This window comes from Tupaia chinensis, unplaced genomic scaffold, assembly GCF_000334495.1.
Source record: "Tupaia chinensis unplaced genomic scaffold, TupChi_1.0 Scaffold000022_1, whole genome shotgun sequence".
In the NCBI taxonomy this organism is placed as follows: Eukaryota; Metazoa; Chordata; class Mammalia; order Scandentia; family Tupaiidae; genus Tupaia; species Tupaia belangeri.
In genome coordinates, this window is record NW_006159452.1 from 708,901 (window position 1) to 725,898 (window position 16,998).

The following is a 16,998-nucleotide window of genomic DNA, read 5'->3' on the forward strand; positions in this document are numbered from 1 at the left end:
AGTACCTATCTTTCAATTATCATTTACTCACTTCTCTTGTTATAACCCCTGAGTCAATGCTCATAGTGCACAACTAATTACTTATTTTTAAAAAATATATAATGACCTATATGCTTGTTTTCCAGCAAATAGATGCCAATTTGTCCATCTCCTGTTTTCTATCAAAGAGCACAGTCAAATAGGAAGAGGGAGGTTAGAGTTGTGTCTTCTTCAGCCTGGCTATAAACTCATTTACTTTGTGGTATGTAAGATCCCAAAAGCCATTATTATGTTTTTCTTAAAAATCATTAGAATGGTCTTTCCAGTGTACTTGTTAATCTTCAAAGTAAATACATGATGTGAATTCTACCTTTAAACAGTTTACATACAAAAGATCCTATTGATTGTATTTGAATAATTTGGTAGTCAAAAAATTAACAAAATTTCCTACACTTGTCAGATAGGAAACTGGTGGAAAGTGAGAGATGGATAAGATGGATAGGTACAGAGAACATAATAAGTTCGGTTAATGTGTTTTTCCAGTCATAGCTAGAAGTGTGCATACTTTTTACAACATAATCATCTTACCAGATAAGGGGAAAATCTGATTTAAGGTGTGTAGACACATTCTTACACTCATGCCAAACACAAACCACGACTTAGTCATTTTATATTCAAAATAAAATATTTTTTTCTATTTTTAAATGAAAATGCAAGCACTTAGGCTATTGACACATTTGAGAATGGCATCCATATGTTCTTTATCATATAATAAATACTATACATGCATTTAATTATTTATACCCTGATTTTTGCAACTTGTAAGAATATTAATAATAAACTTTACACGCAGACATTTTATCATTAGTTATTGAAATAAGATTCATAAAAGTTAACATTTATTTGACATAAAAATTTCTTTTAGTTACATAATAAATAATTTAGACTTTGTGAATTAGTTTACAAATGGGCTAAATTAAGGTTTTAGATTAAGCTTAATAGTTATGTATTGGCAACATCTTATTTAATTACCATATATCCATATATGCATACTTATGTGCAAAATTAGTTTGGGGATTTTTATTATGTTTTCCTACCCACTCAAGATATTTAATCAGAGATAAGGCAAAATTAGCTTTTTTCCTAAAAAACTTATAAAATAAATTTAATTTTTTCACTCTGAATTCCTAAGATGAGGAAGTTATTTGGTTACTTTTCATATGCTTTCACATCAGCTTAGCTGAGAAGATCTGCTCTTATTAACTATTTCGAGGAAGTTATGAGAGGGGCAAGTCTATACGGGACAACCTGATGCAACCACAGTACATTAGAGAATGAGTCCAGAGTGTTTTCTTACTAATCACTTAACTCTTCATGGAAAAAAAAAAGTGCCTGAACAAAATTGTTTAGTAGAGTTAAATTACATATCTGATAATTATCCAGATATGCCTGGATCTTATAAGGACTATGTCAAATTAAGTATATCAATAGATTACTTTCTCCACAAACCTTTGTTCCCTTATTTTTCTCTCTTAAATTGCTAGGACTCATTCCTTTGTATGGCCAAATAGAATTCTTTGTTCTAGTCTATGTTAGTCAACTAACTGCTTTGGCTTACGAGAAATTTGGTTTATTTTATAGGCTGTTCAAAATCAATTGCAGATACGCAAGGATCATGGTTGCTGAGAGGCACCAGGAAATGTGGTGAAGAAGTTCAGTTTATTTTTCTGTGCTTTGCCTGGTGGCAATCTCTTAGTAAGGCAAAGTCAGAATACATGGTCTAATGCTACAGACCTGCAGTCATGATTCTAGAAGTAACAGGAGAAAAGGACAGATTTTTTTATTGAGAGAATTTTACTATACAGTACATGTGCTCACTGAAGAGACAGAGAAAAACAGAGAGACAAAAAGTGAGAAATCACCCCCCAGAGGGAATGGTCACACTACAATATACTCTCCTCCAATCCTCTTGGGATTTGGGATACTCACACTCATGCACCAGGCGTGAGTGTGAGTATCCTGGGTACAGTTTGGGATTCTCTGGGTCTGGGACTTGAACTGTAGTCAACTACGTGGGAATCCAGTGACAGAACCATTTTGCCATATGCTGGTCTCAAAAAGGGCAGATTTAAATATTAGCTAAGTACCCTTGACTCCTTTTTATTAGAGTATAAAACGAATTATGAACAGGACAGTGAGAGCACACATTTTGGAATTCAAATCATGATGCGACATTCTACTAAAAAACCTCTCTGATGAATCATTATAATCCTTGTTACACATTAATGTGTGTGTGTGTGTGTGTGTGTGTATTTGTTCATCCAGGTAATAATTATCACTTATTGAGAGTTCACCACTGCCCTAAGCCAATATAAACAATACTAAAGCAAACTTACTACACAGTATGTTTGAAGCAGACAGATCCCCTCCTCTTGAACGTGGGTAGGAATGGTGGTTTGCTTCTAGAATAAACCAATGTCAATGGACTATCGTTTCTTTGAATATACTGCAATGTATAGGACTCCATATTGCTAGTAGAGTTGACTTGCGCCAAAGAATTCCTCTTTTCCTAGCTTTGAAGAAATGAGCTGCTGTGTTAGCAAGCTCACGTACCAAGAAACAGTCTCTTGGAGCTGAAGGCTTTTTCTAGACAACAGCCAGCAAGAAGCTATGGCCCTTAGTTTTATAGCTATGAAAAAATTAATTCTATCTATGACACAAATGACTGTGGAAGTCACCTTTCCCCAGCTGAATCTCCAGATGAGAATATTGCTTGGCAGTCACCTCAACCAAACTGTACCCAGACTCCAGAAACAGAGAAACTGCGAGATAATCAATATGTGTTATTTAAGTCACTAAATTTATGATGATTTTCATGCAAAATATGTGACTAAAACAATGCTTTATGTAATTTCAGGCTTTTTAAAAAATTTTGTTTCCTTTACTCATTGTAATCATCAAGGTCTAAGACAAAAACCTCTGCTTTTGAGACCCTATACCAGTCAATTACACTGCTGAAACAGGAGTAAGGAAAATTACTCAGAGGAAATAATTTCTCTTACTCTTGAAAGGGAGTCAAATCTACACTCAGAATATATCTTGCCCCACAAAGTCATCCTTCATCTTTACTTTTGTTGACTATAGCTAGAGGTTGGAGGTTTTGAATATGGAAAGTGATGAACAGAGGTTTTTACAGAGGCACTTAACTCCAGTTCTCCCTTGACTTTTTTATGCCTGTTATGACCTTGATTTGACTTTTGATTCTAGACATTATTGTCTCAAACATTTTCTGCAAGATACCTGACCTGAGACATAATTCAGAAATCAAGGGACCAGCAGATGTCATTATGGTTATGTCGCTGATCCCCCACATAATCGACCATAGTTGGTGTTCCTGACCCAGAGGCTTGAAACTCACACCAAGCACGTGTATGTGTGTCCAAAGTGCCAAGAGAAAAATGAAGTAGAAGGGGTTGCAGCATGGCCATCTATCAAGTGGGAGACTTCTCACTTTCTATCTCTCTGTCTATATTTATGCATACATATATAATTTCTTTTAGATTTCTAGTTTAAAAAATAATAAAATTAAGTCCCAATATTCTCTCAGATAACTACCACCAACAAAAATATGTTCTCACTTTGGCCAAGAAAAGTAGGACATTTTAGCAACTATTCTAAATTGTTTGTGGAGAAGCAGAAGAAATATTTCAATCTATCAAACTAGGCTGAATCATAGGCATTTCAGTGAATAAGTAGCAGAATATGTAAAATATTTTTAGATACAGTTTTGATATTTCCTTTTCTGTTTAATATGTTTTTTCAATAATGTTATGGCACTTGATTAACTTTATGTTTACTATTTTTTAAATTAACTTTATTAAATGATAATTTATATGTAACTGAATGTACCTATCTTAAGACTACAGTTCTGTTACTTTGGGAAATACTTGTGTATCCATTACAACAATGAAGACACAGAATATTGCATTTACTCCAAAAGTTTCCTCAGTAAGTCTCCTTACCACAAATCAAATATAAACCTATCTAATTTCTTGAACTGTCAAGTACTTTGCCTATATTTGTATTTTGTTTAAATAAAGTTATACAATACATCATCTTTTTTCTATCTGGCTTGTTTTGCTCAGAAAAATGTTTCTAAGATCTACCTGAGTTATTGTGGTGTGTTTTTATTGTTCATTAATGTTATTTTGTGTTGCTGTATAACTCCGTTTAGTTGTTTAAATGTTGAGGTATCTTTCTTGTCTCTCTAGTTCTCGACTATGATAATAAATCTGCTATGAGTGTTCACGATTAAGTCTTTGTGTAGACCTATGTTTCCATTTCTATTTGGTAAATACCTAAGAGGAGAATTGCAAGGCCAAAGGTGAGAATACAGTTAATTGTGTGAGAAACTGCCACTCTGTTTTGTGAAATGGTTGTTTCATCTTATGTTTTCACCAATAATACATGAGAGTTCTGGTTGTTCTGTGTGTTGGTATTTGTCAAATATTTTTTTATGTCATCTTTTCAGTCATGCTAGTGGCTATATAATGACTTTTTCTTTTTTTTTTTTTACTACAGAGTATGTTCACTTGCCAGAGGGGAACTGAGAGACAGAGAGAGGAGGAGAGAAGAAAGCACCCCTCTCCCATTGGGCATGGTCATGTTGCAATCGCTTATCCTCCCTCTCTCCCTTCTTTTGGGATTTTGGACACACACCTACGCACGCCTGGCATGTTTCTGAAGCTGGGAGGTCTGGGACTCAAACCACACAGTAGGCTCTTGAGATCCAACTGCCTTAACAACCACAGAAATGGCCCATGCAGTTTTAATTGGTGTTTCATTGATTATTAATGATGCCAGGTATCTTTCCTTGTGATGATAGACTGTACATTTTTTTAAATTGTGCAGCATCCATTAAAATATTTTGTTTTCAAATGGATTTATTAGGTGTTTAGTTATTAAGATTTTTGTATGTTTTCATACAATTATTTTGTCCAATTGCGGTATTGAGAAAAATTTCTCTGCCTTTGCTCAACAATGTCCTCTAAAGAGTAGGAGTTCTTATTTTTAATAAGGTACCATTTATTAATTATTTTACAATTAATTCTTTGTGTCCTTTTAAAGATACCTTTGCATCTTCTAAAGCTATAGTTTTGTTTATGTTTGTTTCAGAAAGTTTGTTTATTATGCCCCATAAATATGTACAACCATTGAAAAAAAGAAATATGATGTGTCTATTTTTCACTGTTATTATTATTATCATCTTCTTGTTTCCAAATCAAAGACTTATTTGATATTGCTCCAATCACCATTTTCTATACTGTAATTTTAAAGAAGGAAATATGAAACAAAGCAATATATATCCCTATTTAAAATCTCTAGAAAATAACACTGTCCTGTTGAAGTAGTCATATTTTAAAATCATATAATGCTTAAATTCACTTCTTGATTATTCACAATTAGATTTCATTTGGCCTGCATGGAAATGAGTAAGGTCTTTAAAATCTTCATCATAGCTTTTCTTTGATATATATTTAAAATAATGTCTAGAAGATAACAGCAGCTCTCCTCAGAATAACTTCTTATATCAAAACTTTCCATTTATTGTTATATAAAGGCATGGGATCTTAAATGTTTATATATGAGGGACATAAAATTATAAAACTTGGCTAAATACAGCCTCTTTGTGAGTAACTCTGGCCCGTGGGTATCATAACTTTTCTGATCATTATTTTGATTTTATTCCACTGAATCCAGAAACTATGCATGAAGTCTCCAGGTGCTCTTATTAGGAAGGTAAAAGTGTAAATATTATTTTTCCCACATTACACATGAAAAAGAAGTTCAGCAAAATGGAATGACTTATTCAAAGGCATATAACTCAGTCCATATGAGAATTAGTATTTAGAATTCTTTATTTCTGCACTAGCTAATCGCCGTCTCTTCTCTCATTCTCCATGGTCAAATAAAATTACTCTAGTATTAATGACAGATTCCTGATATGTGTGACAGGTCATATTTTAGCTAAATGAGCACTCTGTAGCAAATGAGCACTCTTTAACTCTAGTTACGCTTTATACTCCAGATCCTTCTATGTTTTCTTCTTCAGCTAGAAATTTTTAGGTTGTCATACTCACTGCACTGTTATAGTCACAGCAGTAACATGAAAGTGAACGTATTCAGTTCATATCAGTAACTATTTGTTGAATATGTATGTTACTTACCAAATAAATAAAAGAGATATTTATATTTTCTTTATACCAGTCTTGACACCTCTTTTCTACTGAGCATACTGTCTCCAATCTTTTTCTCTGATGATTCCCTACTTCCTTCCATGTATATTAGAGCCCTTGTCCTCTAAAAATATTAAAATGAAACTGGCAGCACTACTAGATGCACCAACAAGGAATTCATCACACTTAAAATAATATTTAAATTTGTTAATAATTTCACACCTATAGGAATGTTGCCATTTAAAACTGGAACATCTTGGGACCAGCAGTTAGTGTAATGGTCATGTCACTGGACTCCCATGTATTCGACTGCGGTTCGAGTCTCAGACCCAATGACTTAAACTCATGTCAGGCACGTGTGAGTGTGTGCCCAAGATCCCGAAAGGAGAATGAAGGAGAAGGGATTGTGGCATGGCCATGCCCCCTGGGGGCGGTGATTTCTCACTTTCTGTCTCTCTGTCTCTCTCTGTCTTTCTGGTGTGCGCATGCACCCTATAACAAAAACCTCTCCCAACCCCCTTAAAAAAAACCCTCCCCAAAAAAAAAAAAAAGTGAAACATCTTATTACTTTATAATATTATGAGAAACTTCAGCATAATACCTGGAATTCAGTAGCTGCTTAATAAGTTTTAATTCACTTATTACTTCTTTCATTTAAGACAATCCTGTTACATACTTGACATTATCAATTTGTAATCCCTATTCCTTATATATGTTAGCATAATCTTACAGATGTTCTGGTATGTTTCAATATTCAACATGTGGCATTTCTGAAGAGTTTGAGTTTTCTTTAAAAATTGGTATATTGAGGAATCAGCAGTTGGCGTAATGGCTATGTCACTGGATTCCCATGTACTCAACCACAGTTCCAGTCCCATACCCAGTGGCTTAAGATCCCAAGAGGGGAATGGAGAAGGGATTGTAGCATGGCCATACCCCCTGGGGGGTGATTTCTTGCTTTCTGTTTCTCTGTTTCTGTCTGTCTTTCTGGCTAGTGCATGTGCCCTCAGCAAAAACCTCTCAAAAAAAATATTGGTACGTTAAATAGCTATTTCCCCTGATTTTAATTATATACACCATATAATTATTCCTTTGAGTTCAGAAGAACATTAATTTTGTAAGTTAAACAGCAAACAAATTATATAACGCAAAACCAAAAGAAAATTGAATTACACGCTTAGAGCTAGTTCTGGATTTTTTGTTGTTGTTGTTTTAATCTTGTGGTGAGCAATTCAAAGGCTGCAAGTATATTGGAGAAATTCTTATGTTGAAGATCAGGGCAACTTTAATATACATATGAGGAAATAAATAGTTTTCATACATCAAAATATTGAGAAAACACACACATACACATACTACATACACACATACACACATCAGTCTTGGAAGGACTGAAATCATGAAAGCCTTTATAATTTTCTACAGCATTAGGCTAACTTTGGCCTTCCCTATGGTGACACAGGGCATGCTTACAGTAATATCAGGAAAGAAAGCAGTGTTCCACAAGCATTCATCCACGGTAATGGCCTAGTGACATAACTATGTGTTCGAGATTGCCAAAGCAAGGGTTAAGTTGTCAGTCTGTTTCCATTCTTACCTAATGAATTAATGGGTGATTAGCTCAAGGTCAGATGTTTGCCATCAGTGGGGTCAAGAATTATCGATATCTTTTATCTGTCCGAACATAGTTAAGTCAGGTAGCAGAATTCTGGCCTATGAATTTTCCTGAAGTTCTTAAGTTCTGTTATGACTTACGGTCATGTCTTTAGACCTATGAGTTATGGTCTCACCAGAACTGTTTGTAGAGAGAAAGGTTATAAATAGGAAATAATGATTTATCAGAATCTTAATGTCCCTTTCCAACTGTCTTGTTACTAACTAGCATATTATTTCTGACATACTTGGTTTTTCATGCTCCTATCTTGCTGAAAACACAAGGGAATATGGAAAAATCGAGTTGTAAAAAACATAAGCTATAAACATGGCTTCCTCTAAGAGATAATGGAAAAATAGTCTTTAACAAGATACTATCATTTAATAATACCCAGAAAATGTGAATAATAGTGATCCAGTTTTCCAAAAATAACTAAGCAAACTTTCAGAGATTCTACCCTCCTGAGATCCTGAAGATAACAGTGCTCTATTTCCTAATATTCTAGAGATCTAATAGGTGCAATGAGTCACTAATATATTTTGGTATTTTTTGCACTATAAGTGGATTTCTTATAATTACATGTTCTAATTATTTTCTACTATATATAAAATATAATTTTTCATCTGTACATTTTTAGTTTATAACTTTGCTCAATGGACTGAATATTTCTAGTAGTCACTTTGTGAATTCTTGTTTTTTATTTTTATTAATTTTTTTTTTAAAGAAATTTTTGCTATAGGGCACATGCGCTCGCTGGAAAGACAGAGAAAGACAGAGAGACAGAAAGCAAGAAATCATCCTCTGAGGGGGATGACCATGTTGCAATCTCTCCTGCTCCATTCTTCTCTTGGGATTTTGGGCATGCACACACCTGCACCTGCCATGAGTTTCAAGCTGCTGGGTCCAGGACTTGAACCACCGGCAACTATGTGGGAGTCCAGCAATGTAACTATTACACCATCTACTGGTTTTAGAGTCTTGATTTTTAAATGAATAATCTTATCATTAAAAATAGAAATAGTTTTCTTTCTTTATTCTCCCCTTCCCTTTCCTTCCCTTCTTCCTCCTCCTTTTCCTCCCTCTTTCCTTCCATTTCTCTCTATATATCTTTTTGCCCAGGTAATCATTAGAGTTTCTAGCATAAGATTAATAAAAATGGGAGGTTAGGTATCCTTCCCTTGTTACTGATTTTAGAAGATCAGTTCTTCACCACTAATATGATATTAACTATAGTATTTTTGTAGATTCACTTTATAAAACTGAACAAGTTTTCTTTTATGTCATCATCTTCAGAGAGGTTTTAATTATGAATGGATTTTAAATTGAAATTGAATTTTTTAATATGCCTTAATTGTGAATAGACGGTGCATTTAACTGCTCTGCTGTGTCTCTAAAATGTGTTACTTTATTCTATTAATATGTTGTATTAGGTAGAATTCTATTATACCTCCCAAATGTCACAGCCCCTGGTCTGTACATACCTTCTACCAATTATTCAATTAAATACTAATGTAGGCGCTGCTGTGAAGGGACTCTGCAAACATAATTAAGGTCTCTAAAATACCGGACTTAAAATGTGGAGATTATATGGGTAGACCTGACCAAATCAAATAAGCCTTTTGAGACTGAAGCCTTTTGAGACTGGATCCGTAAGTCAGAGACAGAAGAGACATCAAGAGTGATTCAACATGTGAGCAACATTTCTTGACAAGAGAAATATCCTCAATCCTGGTATGGAAGAAGGGGAAGTTGGGGCGGGTGGTCATGTAGGAAGGAACCTGGGTATCTTCTAGCTGCTAAGGCTAGCTCAGCAAGGGAGGAGGACCTCAGTCCTACAACTGCAAGGAGCTGAATTTTGCCAACAATGTTACTGAGCTTCAAAGTGGACTCTTCCCCAGGACATCTAAATGAGAACTCAGTCTGGCCAAAACTGATGTTAGACTTTGAGACACTGAATATAAAACCCACCTAAGCCATTCTTGGACTATTGACATACCAAACTGTGAACCAATTAATGGGTAGTTTTTAACCTGCAAAATTATTGTAATTGTAGAACAATAGAAAGTTAGTCTGCATCATAAATTACCCTGATTATTTTTCTGACATTGAACCAAACTTTCATGCAGAATAACTATCTCTAAGTTGTGATTTATTAACTTTTTAAAAACACATTGTTGGATTTGATTGACTGAAATTTTGTTTTCATTTCTGTGGCTATATTTATGAGATAATGTTATCGGATGAGAGTTGAGCCGCATTGTGTAAAATCCTCCGTTCTTTAGGTCTATATCTGCAAGATTAGAGACCTGCCCTGAGACATGGAATGAAAAACCACAAACCCTTGTAAAGTCAGATAAGAGAAGTTTTAATAGGAAAGCAAACATTTTTAATAGAAAAGAAATACACCCCCATGTCAGAAAGGCATGTAGGTAGGTAACTGCCAGAGAAGGACAACTGCACTGGGCATGGAGTTAGCTGTTACCTTTATTCTGAGAGAAGGTAATGAATATTTAACAGAGGAAGGTCTGTCATAGATCTGGGTCCTTTGAAATTTGCAGGTTTTGTCCTGTACCTACACAATTCTCTCTCAGGTGAGGCATTTAATTACCTAATCAGACACAGTCAGTGTGGACTTTGACGATATGAGCATCCATATATGGATAAACTGCCTTACTAGTTTATTACCCCAGTGGATATTAGGAAGTTGATAGGCATCCCATCCTGGTGGTGAATATTTGTATATTTGGGATGGCAGGAGGGAAGATGACAACCTTTCCAGTGCCAGGAGCTAGGTGGAAGGAGTTCTTGCAGAACATCTTGTTGTAACTCCTGATAAACTATGATTGATATCCTGCTATTTTCTCATGGCTGCCCTCTCATATCTGTCTGACTGTCTATCACAACATTAGTGTGCAGTTGTCCTTCCTTGTGATATTTTTGTTTGAGTACAGTCAGATCTTCAGAAAGTTCATAAAAAGTACACACAATGCAGTTATTCAGATTTCATTGTATTTGTAAAGTGAACACTTATTTCCTTTATAGTTTCCCAAGGTGACTCCTTTGAGTGTGGTGATGTCATTAGATTGAGGCCCCTATCCTGGGTAAATAGCAAGGAGTGGTATTACTGGGAAATATGGTGGTTCTATTTGTAGGTTTTTGATGAACCTACATATTGTTTTCCACAGTGGTTGTACTAATTTGCATTCCAAACCATGGTGTAAGAGAATTCCTTTTCACCTCAGCTTTCCTGGCACTTTTTTTTTTTTTTTTTTTTAAATTCTAGCTATTCCAACTAAGGTTAAATGGTATCTCAGTGTAGTTTGAATTTACATTTCCCTTAGGACAAGAGACTTTGGACACTTTTACATATGCCTTTAGCCACTCACATGTCTTCCTTGGAGAGCTATCAATTCAGTTCATTTGCCCATCCATTTAAATTGGATTTTGTTTAAACAGGTGAGCTGCTTGAGTTTCTTATATATATTCTTGTTACTAATATCTTTTAAAAACTTAATTTATTTAATTGTATTTATTCATTCATTTATTTTAATTTGACCAGATACAGAGAGAGAGAGAGAGAGAGAGAGAGAGTGAGAAACCAAGCCACAAGGCCCAGTATTAGAATGGTGGTCAGCCATGTGGGAGTATCCAGTGCCTTAGCCACCACATCACCTGCTGGTCCCATTGTAATTAATATCTCATCTGAGATACAATTTGGAAATATTTTCTCCCATTCTGAAGGTTGAATCTTCACTCTAATTGTTGTTTCCTTTGCTGTGCAGAAGCTTTTTAGCTTTATGTAATCTTATTTTTCTATTTTGGGGATTATTACATGTGCTTTAGGAATATTATTTAAGAAATCTTTGCTTATTACAATATCTTCAAGAGTTCCCCTTAAGTTTTCTACCAGTAGCTTTATAGTCCAAAGCTTTACATTTAAATCCTTAATTCATTTTGAGTAGATTTGTGTAAATTATGAAAGGTGCTGGTCAGTTTCATTTTTCTGCAGGTGGATATCCAGTTCTGCCAGAACTATTTGCTGAAAAGACTGTCTTTTCTCCACTGCATTATCTTGTGTCTTTGGTTAAGGATCAATTGGCTATATGTCTTGGGGTTGATTTCTAGGTTCTTTATTCTATTCCATTTGTCTGTGCATCTATTTCTGTGCCAGTACTTTGCTAATTTTTTTATTACCTCTTTGTAATAGATTTTGAAATCAGGTAGTAAGGTGCCTTCTATTGTGTTTTTTTTTTTTTTTTTTTTTTTTTTTGTATAGTATTGCCTTGGTGATATGGGATCTCATGATTTCAGACAAATTCTACAGATTTTTTTTTCTATTTCTGTTTAGAATATCACTGGCAATTTGATTAGAATCACATCAAATATGTAAATTAATTTGAGTAAAACTGACATTTTGATAATATTGATTTTTCCAGTCTAGAAACATGGAATGTGTCTCCATTTCCTAGCCAATGCAATCAGGCAAGAGAGCAAAATAAAAGGGATTCAAATTTGAAAAGAAGAAACTGAACTGTTCCTATTTGCAGATGATATGATTATATCCATAGGAAATACACTAAAAAAAATTCTACACATTATGAGTGAATTCAGAAAAGTAGCAGAATACAAAATCAATATACAAAAATCAATAACATTTTTATACATCAACAATGAACACACTGAGACAGAATTGAAGAAAGCAATCTTATTTACAGTAGTCACAAAACAAAAAAGATAACCTAGAAATAAACCTAACTAAAGAGGTGAAAGACCTCTACAAAGAAAATTATGAAAAACTAAACTAAAAAAAGAGTATGACACTTTTTAAAAAACTTTCTCTTTTTCTGCTGAAATGTAACCACTTTTTTAAATTAATTATTAGTGTTGTTTCCTTTGCCTAATTAGCATGATTATAATAGCTAGCCTAATGGTTTTCTCTAAAAATTTCAATATCTACTGTTATCATGGGATTTTCCTCTGTTGATTTTATTATCTTCAGAGTAAGTCGACCTTCTTGGTTCTTAGTGTGTTGTGCAATCTTGGGTTTTATCTTGTACATCATCACTATTTTATTGTGGAGTCTGAATTCTGTTATTGTTCTCTTAAAGGTGTTGATGTTTTTGGTTTAGAAGGCCACTAACTTGGTTAGATTCAAATTCTGAAGTCTCTCTGAACTCAGAATGCATGATAATTTAATTCTAACTTTAGATCATTTGAAGTTTAACCCATGAATGTGTAATTTAGGAGTTAAAAAGATGGGCTTCTTCCCCAGTTTGTTGACCAAGAAAGATGGCTGACTTTCTATTGAAAGTTTAGTCACCCTGCAGTCCCCTACAACTGTCGCTGCAAAGTGGAAAAATATTATGCTTTGCTGATTATTTCCTCTAAGTTTTGACTTCCAGAATCTGCCTGCTTGTTCAAAATATCAGTGGCCTATGATATTAAAATATATGATTATTTTTATGTATTACAGAAAATATTTAATTATGCTATTTTTCCATAACAGAAATAATTTATATTGATAGTATTTAGTTTAGTAAAGGAAGAAAACAAAGTAGGTGAATAATAATACCTACATTGCCAGTTTATTATAAAGCATAAATAAATAATGCATGTGAACTGCTTAGCACAATATCAGAAATAGCATAGTTATTCAGCAGATGATAGATTTTTGTGTTTCATGTGAACTGCTAAGCACAATATCAGAAAAAGCAGTTATTCAGCAGATGATAGATTTTTGTGTTTGGCCTTAAGTTGATGCCAATATAGTCATTATTTGTTCATTTTTATTATAAATTCAAGATATAGAATGTTGTAGGATCCACTGATACTGGAATATGGAGGGATAACTGAGTATTAGAGAAGGTTCATTCAGATTTTGAAGTCTTTTCAAATCTGGACTGACGGCCTTTTGGAGAGACATTTTTATCAAAACAGTATCACTGAAGAATTTCTTCAGGCCTCTACTTCTAGAATATTCTTTGGACTTTACTAGAACCCACATTGCAAAAAGAGCAAGCTTTTCACTAACCCTTTCATATTTTCAAGCATTTAACCTGCATCTTCAACTTTGATAAATAAGTATCATACATTTGGCTGTATTGTTTCTATATCAAACAGTTTCATGTTGGTTTTAGTTTTGCTGTCAGTAAAGGTTGATTTGGCTACTTAACAATGAAGCTTATTCTATTGCAAAATTCTCTGTATTTCTCTGTTCCATTCAGAGCTTGGCAATATAAATAATTTGTGAATGTTTGTATGCTTGTATGTGTGTATAAACAAGCTAACCAATACTACTTTAAAGAATATTTTATCTCTACATTCCAAGATATTGATTAATTCTAAATTCCAATCCAAAAAGGAAATGTCTAATTACCTTTGGGTAATGAAAAATAAAAGTACATTATTTTACATTATTCTGAGAAATCCTTGGCATAAAGTTTTATCTGAATCAATATATTTTAGATCTAATGTATTGCAATCAAAGTAGAATTCTACATGGTAAAAATTATAGAAATATCCTTGTTTCATAAAACCCTGAAATGGTCTTGGGACATGAAGCAGATTTGCTTCAGCAGAGTTCAGAAGCTGGCCAGGAAACATAAATTTCTGAAAGATTGTATAAAGCACATTGGAGTTATGCCAGATATTACCCCCTGAATTAAAAGAATAATTTAAAAATCGGGACACTATTTTTTTTTTTTAACCAATAGCTAACATAGGGATTTCAGATAGAGAGAAATATATTTTGATTAATTTTGCCCTTTTCATAGGGAACCTGGCAGCTTTGTCCTTCACCAGCTGGAGTTTATGTAAGGCCTTATGGAGCAAGTCAGCCAACAGGGAGTTACAATAATCTAATCTTCATGGCCTGGATACTGCCTTGCGTGAGCAGCTTGCATAAGTAAAGCATTTTTCAGTTTTCCACTAGGGGCTGAAAACACAAAGGTATTGCCCTCCTTTTCCTTGCCTGACCAGACTTCTTTAAGAAAGTCAAGATTCTTACTTACTTCTGTGTGCCTGACTTCTTGAATATTCCAGGTAGAGTGAAAAGTAAAAGAAGCTGTTAAGACTAATGATACCTCTTTATGCAACAAATATACATGACCTTCTAAATTTAGGACAGTTGAGATGAACAATTATCTATTGCCTTTGATTTACTCTGACTGGCAAAATTTATAATCAAATGCAGATAACTAGGTTCATACTGGGTGCAACATTTGGAATTGTTTCCTTAATTGTTTTAATATTTTATACATCTGCCTCATTTAATATCCTTACTTGGCTAAGGACAATTTACATATTAATTATGCCTAATGTTGGTTTTCCTCTGAGAGGGACGTATTGGTTTTCTCATCTGGCATAGTCTTTGAAGTTGCGTCAATGCTAAGTCAATTCAACATTATCATTCATGGTCAGTTTCTAGAACAGTACCTTTCATAGTATGTATTATCCAAAATTTTTGGTAAGCAGATGCTGTTGGCCCTGATATGAAACTTTCTTTATAAAGAAGAAATATTTTGTTATAGGGTACATACTATATAACAAAAATATGTAACTATTTACAACATATGACAAATATTTTTTTTCCCTGAAAGAACAACTTTCTGACAAGTATACTCTGAGATATTCTATACCAAAATGCAATTACACAAGCTATAGGGTAAAATCACTTTGATTAGAATGCTTTTGGTTTGTTTCATTTTCTAAGATAAGCTCCTAATTGTTTTCCATTTACAACCAAATACTATTCAGGGCTTATTCTAATTATTATTTTTGATATGTAACTATATAAATGTGGATAATGTCCATTTTATTATCTTTATACCATTTTGTTTAATCTAATTATTTGTATTTAACTTTTTGATAATTTTTTTAATGAAAAAGGAGAAAAAAATAAAGCTCTTTGCTTTGGACTTTTCTTTTGAATTTCCAGAGGGCACATGAACTCACTAGAGAGACACCGGGTGAGAGAGAGAGAAAGAGAAAGTGAGAAAATACCCACCATGGGGAATTGTCACGCCACAATGCCTTCTCATCCATTTCTCCCTCTTGGGACTTCGGCCACACACACAAGCATCCAGTGTGTTTCTCAACTTAATCAGTCTGACATTTGAACTGTGTGGTAGACCATGTGGGATCCAATTACATTAACTACCATGTTCTGGACTGACCCTGCTTTGGATTTTTTATTGTTGTTTAGCTTTGCTGCAGGGTGCATACACCCATGAGAGAGAGAGAGAGAGAGAGAAAGAGAGAGAGAGAAAGAGAGAGAGAGAAAGAGAGAGAGAATGAGAAATCATTTGCCCAGAGGGAAAGCCATGCCACAATCTCTTCTCCTCTATTCTCGTCCCGAGGGAAAGCCATTCCACAATCTCTTCTCCTCTATTCTCCTCTAGGGATTTTGGGCATGTGCATACTTGCCCAGGATAGTCTTGAAGCCAGCTCCAGGACTGCAATAGTTTTGTTGGCCATGTGGGATCCAGCCAACTTACCCACTGCACCATCTACTGATCCCAGCTTTGAATTTTAAATATCACTTTCTCATATAGCAATCTAAGATGAATTTGGGTTGAACTAATGAGAAATTGTTCCATTAGTTCTGTTTTGCTACCTGTTAAAGATAGAAAACTCTGAAATATTAGAATTTGATATCAAATTCTAATTCAAGAGAATCTTTTTCTGTTCCTAATGAATTTACTCCCTAGGTACCTATTGCTTTGACTGTCTTTGCTTATCTAAAAAATACTTGACTAACACATGCTTGATTTTTATCCTCATTTAATGTTTTAGAATAAGACATTTTAAATAAAATGGTGGCATGAAGAAAAAGGGCCCAGGAATACCCCGATTCTGATTTCCTCAGGAATATCTCCTCCCACAAGTCTCAAGGGAAAAAAAATACCTGGGAGAAATATCAATTTATTATTAACTGGAGTTATGACCCCAGATTACCATATAAGACTCTTATAAGAGAGTTAAGCCATGAGTCAGGCTTATTTTCATTATGCTAAGTTGGTAAGTGATTTTATTTTCCTCTGTGCCCAGATCTGAATTTCAGGACCTGTCATGATAAAGAATTCAATCAAATAAGAAAAGACACCTGCATAGGAAAAATTGTGCAAGAGA